The sequence below is a fragment of the Cyprinodon variegatus genome, unplaced genomic scaffold, assembly GCF_000732505.1.
Source record: "Cyprinodon variegatus isolate N-32 unplaced genomic scaffold, C_variegatus-1.0 Scaffold346, whole genome shotgun sequence".
Taxonomy (NCBI): domain Eukaryota; kingdom Metazoa; phylum Chordata; class Actinopteri; order Cyprinodontiformes; family Cyprinodontidae; genus Cyprinodon; species Cyprinodon variegatus.
This window is the reverse complement of record NW_015150799.1, coordinates 758,236-766,354: the sequence shown is the minus strand read 5'-3', so window position 1 is coordinate 766,354 and position 8,119 is coordinate 758,236. Positions and strand designations below refer to the sequence as shown.

General features: G+C 41.7%; 1 protein-coding gene across 1 annotated transcript in view; it reads left to right on the top strand.

The window, feature by feature from the left end:
• Window positions 1–8,119, top strand: part of LOC107091648 — a 31,446-nt gene that overhangs the window by 9,447 nt on the left and 13,880 nt on the right. The window contains exon 2 of the mRNA XM_015385697.1: window positions 6,987–7,041. The gene's annotated coding sequence lies outside the window, so the exon portion shown is untranslated. The remainder of the gene's footprint in view (window positions 1–6,986; window positions 7,042–8,119) is intronic.

The window sequence follows — 8,119 nt, the reverse complement described above, 5'->3', positions numbered from 1 at the left end:
TCGCAACCAGTTCACAACAGATACACATGAACCCTGGCATGAACCTAGGCGTGACCACCTGTGTATTTTTCCTGGATGACGCAATCACGTTAAGTGTTACAGCCAATCACCGAAACTTGGTACCGAAAGACGAGGCATGTTTCGATACTCTGTAGAACCGAAACATTTCGGTCGGTACCATTAAAGAACCGAAGTTCGGTACCCAGCCCTAGCCACAGCTGCCATGGGGCTCACTGACAGAAGCAAGGCTCCCATACACGGTTACCCTCGGGCCCTCTGATCACATCAGTAGGTAATGTAGGTGAAGTGTCTTGCCCAAAGACATAACATTGAAAGCCAGAGCCAGGGATGGAACTGACAACCCTCCAATTGCAGGGCAAACTCCTGCACCGGGCGACAGTTGCGTTGGGAGCCCACTGCTCCCCAAGGGTGTGCACAAGATCCTTTGCCTTTCAACCTGCAGATTATCAGAAATGCAGTTGCACATGTGAAACCTTTCCTCTAAACTAAAGCTACGTTCACACTGCTGGCATAAATGCTCAATTCTCTATTTTTTTTGTGGAATCTGATTATTTTTTGTGGTTATTCACATTTTCAAATATATGTGACTTGTATGTGATCATTGGTGAGAACTGCATGCACAGTAGAGGGCGCAATGATGTCACTTGCTAGTGTGCTCCGTGTTTACGGAAGTAAATCGTTTTGGGGAAAAAAAGAAAACTGCACCAGATGAAGGTATCCACCATCTTATTTTGACAATTCCCTAAACAGATGCCTGGAATTTACCATCAGGGTGAAAACAAATGGTACATTTCAACTTCTAATTATCTGCTTTGTTCTGTTGCTGTTTATCCATATCTGAACTTCCCCCTGACTTCCTGTCGGAGCATACCACACGCAGCCAGAAAATGCAGTCTTTGCCAACCCTGGTCCTCAAGGCACACTCCCTTGCATGCTATGGATGTTTCTCACCTTCAACACACCTTCAATCATCATTCAGATGATTGAAGTTCAGCAAAGCCTGTTAATTTGCTTTCAATTGATAGCAGGTGTGTGAAAGCTGGGAAACGTCTAAAACATGCAGGGCAGTGTGCCTTGATAACCAAGCTTAAAAACACTTACCTAGAGGCGGGCTATTGGCTACTGGAGCTTTCTCACAACTCCTTTATTATTTGGGGAATATTTGAGTGTAGCTAGTCTTTTTGGTTAATTGCTTAAACCTAACCCAAGAACTACAAAGACTGTAGAGAAGGTTGTACAGAAAAGTACACATTCATCTGGCTATGCTGTAAGACAAATTTTCACTAGCATCACTTTTATCTAGTTTGTAAGTAAAACCAGCATCCTAGTGATCAGTCATATCAGTTCTGGATGGATAACTTTCTCTGCACAGTTTTTCTTTGCATGGCTTGGGGTTCTCATTCCAAAGCCCCTAGCTTTCATCAGATGGGGGAGGGGGAAAGAAATGCTGTCTTTTACAGATGTACTGAGTGGTTGCTAAGGCTGGTGGTCTGTAACTGCAGCTACAAAGATGAGATTTAAAGGTGCAGTAGGATATCTTTTTTGAGACATTTTTCACCATGTGGCTTGAATATCTCCCCACAGTTGCATAGCAAGCAGTGAAACAGAAGGCCTGGAAGTGAAACTAAAATAAATGGCTGTGCTACAGTGTGAAATCAATGAGTAACCCCTACCAATCACAAAAGACGGTCCATTGTACACCATTTGTTCCTGACACGTCAATCATGGTCATCTGCTTGTCCATCCCCCCCTGTGCACGTACTCTGACACATGCATGAATGTGTCAAGCCATGCTTGGCAAAATCCAAAATGCAGGCACCATGATAATAAAAGTGAACATATTTTGCAAGCACATTTTGGAATTTTAAGTTATTTTAGGCATAATAAACTAGGGTTTCTGTATTTGGGTTCCTAAAAAAGAGACCCCCTTTTTTTTTTTTTTTTTTTTTTTGGGTAAGGGTTTTTTTTCTTTTTGGCGTTGACTTGACCAGACCATGCATTCGAACTGGGCCATCAGCTCCAGGGCTGGTCCGGAGCCAGCTGGGGACAGAGCGACCAAACCCGGCCCGGTGACAGTATGCTTCCCCTCGTCACGGGGCCGCGGCTACCGTCCCCGGGTCGGGTTCAGTCGCTCCATCCCAAGCTGGCTTCCTCAACCTGTCCGCCCGTGTTCCCGGACCAGTCCTGAATCCAGCCCCGGACCTGAGGGCTCGGTTCTGCTGTACTGTATTCGACCAGAATCGCGTACGATTTTGAAATTCCCCCCGGACATTTTTTTTTTTAGGAATGAAATGTAGGACATGTCTGGGGAAAAAGAGCACATCTTGTCACCCTATAATAACCTGTTTCATAGAAGTCACAGGTAAACTGCTGCTTTAGGTGTGAATGTATCATTATTTTGTTGTTGGCTCGTTTCATTAGCACTCGGTCTCAGCTTGTTTCGTTCTCGGTCTGAACATCTGAACACCTCGACAGACAGCATGCGCATTCATGTGTTTTGAAGGCATGGTTTCGAGGGGTGGTCTGAAGGGAGAGGCATGGTTGTATGTTCAAAAATATAGCTTGCGGGTACAGTTTTTCCAAGATCTCCTACGGCCACTTTAATGCCTTTGGTCTATTGCACTGAAGCTACTTTTACTAGACTGCCGGAAAACGGCAAAAAAGAAAATGGTGGCCGATGCATGTCCTAAAGCTCCTATTGGAAATAATAGAGCCACTGGAATTTATATCTGGGAAATCAAAGTAGCATAGTTTCAGTTTACCTCATCCTGCAAATAGTCTGTCAATTACTGCCAACTGTGATTGACAGACTACTGGTCTGTGGATTATCAAGAGGGCAGGATTGTTTTGGCGGAAGGTTCGTGAGCCCGTTTGGCTGTGGCCAGTTTGTCGGAAGCATCTTGCTAACCTGTTAGCAGCTTACTGCTAGTAGGTTCCCAATGGGAAGTTACATTGGGACCAAGTAGCACTTAACAACACTGTCAAGGAACGCTATGGACAGTGGAAACATGCAAGAGGAGGAGAGTTTTGTGTTGGAGGTCGTGGATGAGTCTCCCATCATATATTTTTTTATCTAGAGGTGGAAGGCGGGGACGAAGATGTTGTGGAAGGGGACGCCAGGGTGGCAGAGGCTTCGTTTGGTGCAGAAGGCTTACAGCCGTATATATTTGAGCCCTTGCCTCGCATGGCTGCCAGTTTTGTTAGCTATACGCCTGCCGAAGACACAGACGTCCATCCACGTGAACACAGAGACGTAGCTCAATGGTAAAGTAATAAAGAATACATTATTTTTATTTCAACTGTTGCGAATATTAGCTGCGACATATGAATCAAGATGCTATGACCGTAAAAAAATGTGATTGACAGATGACCGTTGATATGATTGGCCAAATTTGGGTGTACAAGTTGACGTATAACCAACTTGACTGCATAAGATAATGAAAAAAAAAAACCCATAGATTTATTTTTATATAGAAAATTTCTAAATTTTGGGACAATATCGTCGACTTTAAAGGACTGGCTAATCAGACTTCTGTATGGATCGAAATAGTCTAAACTTCTCAATAAAATGTTATTCCTTGAAGATATAATAATAATAATAATAATAATTCTTTTGGAAGAGTTCAAAGAGCATTTTCACATGGACCATTCTTTTAAAAAAAAAATAAAACATATTTAAATACATCCAGTGTCTGGTGCTGCAGGTTTTTATGTTCCATAAAAAAATTGAATTGTTTTATTTACTTGATTCTGAGTGTAGTGCAGTTCTAGGCTTTCTGAACTAGAGGAAAAAGCTACACAGCAGGACGGCTTCCTGACAGTTTATATTCTCCGTGCAGTTATGTGCTGGGTTGTCTAACGGGCCTCTTTGCACAGTCTGCACCGGGGGTCTTGTCTGGTGTGGTAGATCTGGGCCTCTTGCTCTGGTACTTGGGGCCTGCTCCTGTTCAGCCATCATAGGTGCCTCTCTGCTGTCCTTCAGTCTGTCTTTGTCTAGCCATTGGCAGAATTTCCTTATATCTGCCACAGTTATGTTCTGGTGGTACATCCTGTGTAGGGGCTTATCCTCCTATGACGGAGTCTCTTGCACCTCATCTTGTTCCCCATTTTCTGATGCACTCAATCAGGATGTCATCTGTTGAAGCCTTGTCCATGATGTATTTATGGATGTTGGATGTTTCATCCTGGATATTGGCTCTTACGCTCATTAGTCCTCGGCCTTCTTCCTTACGGTTCGGCATACAGTCTCAGGGTACTGGATTTGGGGTGGTACCCTCTGTGCATGGTTAGGAGCTTTTGTGTCTTAACATCTGTGGCCTGTACCTCCTCCTTTGGCCAGTTTATTATTCCTGCAGGGTTTCTGACTACTGGTAGAGCGTAGCTATTTTTTGCCCGAGAATTCTTGCCATTGAGCTTAGGACGTGCCTTACTCGTTGGAGGTATTTGGCCATAGGCGGTTTCCCTGTTACCAGTTCGAGGTTGCCATTTGCTTGTGGGATTCCAAGGTACTTGTAGCTGTCTTCAATGTCTGCTATTGTTCCTTCTGGGAGGAACTGGGAAGACCCCTCTGTGTAGACCACCTTCCCTCTTAGTTACAATCTGACCACATTTCTCTAGTCTGAATTGCATCCCGATTTATTTGCTGAAGATCCAGGTTCTATGGATCAGTGAGTTTCTCGCGCAGGCGAGGATTTTGTTCCGAAAAGAAATGCTTCATCCATCATATGGAACTGGTTTGGCTTCACTTCTGACGAAAAAGAACAAAAAAACATTACATGCAAAATCTGCAAGGAAAGTGTCAAGGCAAGTGACGGCAACACAACAACCTGTTTAATCATCTGAAACGAAGGTGTCCTAAACAGTATAACGAGAGCCAGGTGGCTAAAGCTGAAAAGCCGACTGCAGCTTCAGCAGCAGTGACCGGTCCTTCTCCCAAGCAGCAAACGTTAACAGATTTGTTTACAAAACTTACTCCCTACGATAAAGGCAGTAAACGGTGGAACAGTGTGACAGAAGCGATGACGTTTGACTTGGTGAAAGATTTATGTCCTCTACGAACCGTAGGAGTGGGATTTAGTAAAATGTTAAACGTTTTTGATCCACGTTACAAGTTGCCCAGCGGCAAGTATTTTTCAAATAGTGCTATTCCACGCATGTACGCTGAATGCAGAGAGAAAGTTTCACAAAATATTAAAAATGTGCAGTTCTTTGCCACCAGAAGCGACCTCTGGTCCAGCCGCACGTCAGAGCCGTATTTGAGCTTAACCATACATACAGTTCCATAATAGTTTTTGTTTCTAAAGACTTTAGAAATTATACAAATCTATTGTTTAATGTAATATTTTTTTTAAACTCGAGTTAATTTCTGTGTGCTTTCTTTTTTCTTTTCCTTTATTAGACCAGTCAAGATTTTAAAGTAATAAAACTGCACTAAGATACAGTTAGAATTTTTATTTATTTTGACTGTAGTTTCTTGAAAAATGTAACTATTTTGTAATTGTGTTTTTCAGGAGTTATTGCATTTTTATACTATTTGGTGTGTTTACAATATAGAAATGAAAAAAATAAGTTTGTTAGCACTGCTTTGATTCTCTAATTTTAATGAACTTGTTCATTTATTTAATTTTTCTCTTTTTTGCATGTAATTGAAGTTATGTTGGTCATATCTAAAAAAAATCGTGATAAAATGGAGCTCACAATAATATAATAAAAAAAATCATGATATTTTAGTTCTGCCATATTGCCCAGCCCTAATGGAGACTTGTGCAAGTATCTTGCCACTGGTTTAAACACCTCTGACCTGGGTTTCTAGTTCCTCCTTGCTAGAATAGTGCTTTTGTATGTTGTTAATTTCAAGTTGTGAAAGTAGTTGTCATTTACAGATGTTAGAACATTGAGTTACTAGTTGTACAGCTGTGATTGTAGACTGATTGTATCAAAGTCTCCATTTCTCCCACATCCTTTGCATATGGCCTCTCTGTTTGGGCTTACTTAGGTAGTAACATTGCAATAGATCCCTGTCACATCTCGTCCATTTTCCTTCATGTTGTTCCAGAAGCCCATTGGACATCAAGGTGCTTTGGTTCCCCAAGACTGACCTTGTTTGGCCGGGCAATGTCTGAGCTGGCATGTCATTCATTATATTGTCTCTCATCATTGTATAAGGTAGGCATTAGCGTGAAGGATCTTGTCTAAGGACCCACATGGACATCTCCTCACGAACCTGGGCCTACCGTGTGCAAGCCGGGTGACTTGCCTCTTGAGCAATCCATCCGCCAATAGGCAGTAACGCAAAAGGTCCAGTAAGGACCCACACTGGCAGCTGATGTTATTTTTCTCCTCTCCAGCAGGTCCGAACCCGGACCTCCCATGAGCAAGTCAGACGACTTGTCTTTTGAACCCATATATATATATATATATATATATATATATATATATATATATAACATACACAATACAAAGCAATGATATGTGCTCAAGAAAAAGATGGAGCTTTCAAGTCTATCATGTGATTCCCCCCTCTATCGTTTCCTTGCAATTAGGGCTGTCAAAGTTACTGTAAAGGATTTGGATTTGGTCTGCAGTGTGGCTTTTTTTAAACTCTGCCTCCTGTCCAACTCTCCTACTTGAGGCATTTCAACTAGCTGTGCACAACCCTTCAAGTGGAATGCACAGGTGATCTGTAGTCTGAAGAAGGTTTGCAGAAGGGAGAGAAAGTGGGTCGAGAGAAAAGGCATTCAGTATGCATACTACTTTTTAGCACACAACAAATATTCTAGATGGGCAAACTGACTATAACCATTATATTTTCAATTTTGTAGAATTCTCCAAATTCCCACAGTAACATTGTTGCATGGAGATTTTGGTCAAAAAAGAAGAATATCTGACTTTCAAAGTAGAAAAGTTGTTTCAAGTCTTATCATGCTTTAAATTTCCACTAATAAAACTGTTTGATATTCTTACAGATTATCAAGACAGTTTTCGCTAGGATCGGCATTGGAGGTAACCCTTGGCCACCAGGTAATATTTTTGAATAAATCCTTTTTATTTTATGTCTTGTCTAAAGCATACATTTTCATGAATAAATTTAAATGTAAATGGACACATCTCTTTAAGCAAAAGGGGAATGGAACAAAATAAAAGGGATGGAATTATGCCGTTTGGCTACTACATCATGAAGGGGTTGCAACAGAAACTCATAACCTGCTTGTCAGACTTAGTACCGGGCAACCTTCCTGCCTCAACTGGGATTTAAACCTGTGTCCCAACCATGGCATTCAAAGACTTAAATCTCTACACCCATATTATCACCCTTTTTAAATAAAAATTGGAAAGAAATTGGAAAAGTGCTTGTGGAAGAGTGATTAATGCACATGCTTCTGCACTTTTTTGGAATGGGTCTGCAATGTAGCTTTTTTTCCCTTGCCAGGAACCTTGCATGTTGCTAATGTTTACAAGCTGCTATTCACCATTTCGCCATTAGCAGCAGCTCATTCATGTAACTAACTCCCCTGTCCCATCCTCTAGCTAAACTTGTGTTTGGGTAGTAATGCATTTGGATAAGCTTCAAAAGTAATCTCATAATTGTAGTCAGCGTTATTGCTGATGTTGCTATGAAATTCAGTTTGGCAAGTTTATTTGTGGTCTGAAAACAAAAGTACCCACCCGCAGATGATGATTGCCAGAAATCTACCACTACAACAGAGAACTTTTAGCCCTTCAGTACAAAACACATGATTTTATTCCTTTTCTGACAACAAACATCTCACTCATCTGTAATTATTTAATTTGCAGTTTCGTTTGACGCTGTCGCTTGCCAAACTGCAACCTGACAGTAAAGGGCTGGTTATACTCCCTCAGCAGTATGTCGCAGTGAGCTTGTTGCAGGTGTGAAACAGAGATTTTTGATTTATACTCAATACTGAAGTATGGACTAAGCTATATTATTCCCCTCCACAACACAAAAGGGGAAAATCACAAACTAGCTGTGGGGCTACATACGGCCTAGGCAGTAGGGCGGGGCGATAATTCAATAACGATATATATCGATCGATAGACGTGTGGCGCAAAAGAAAAAAAGAGGGTCGATAAAAGTTTG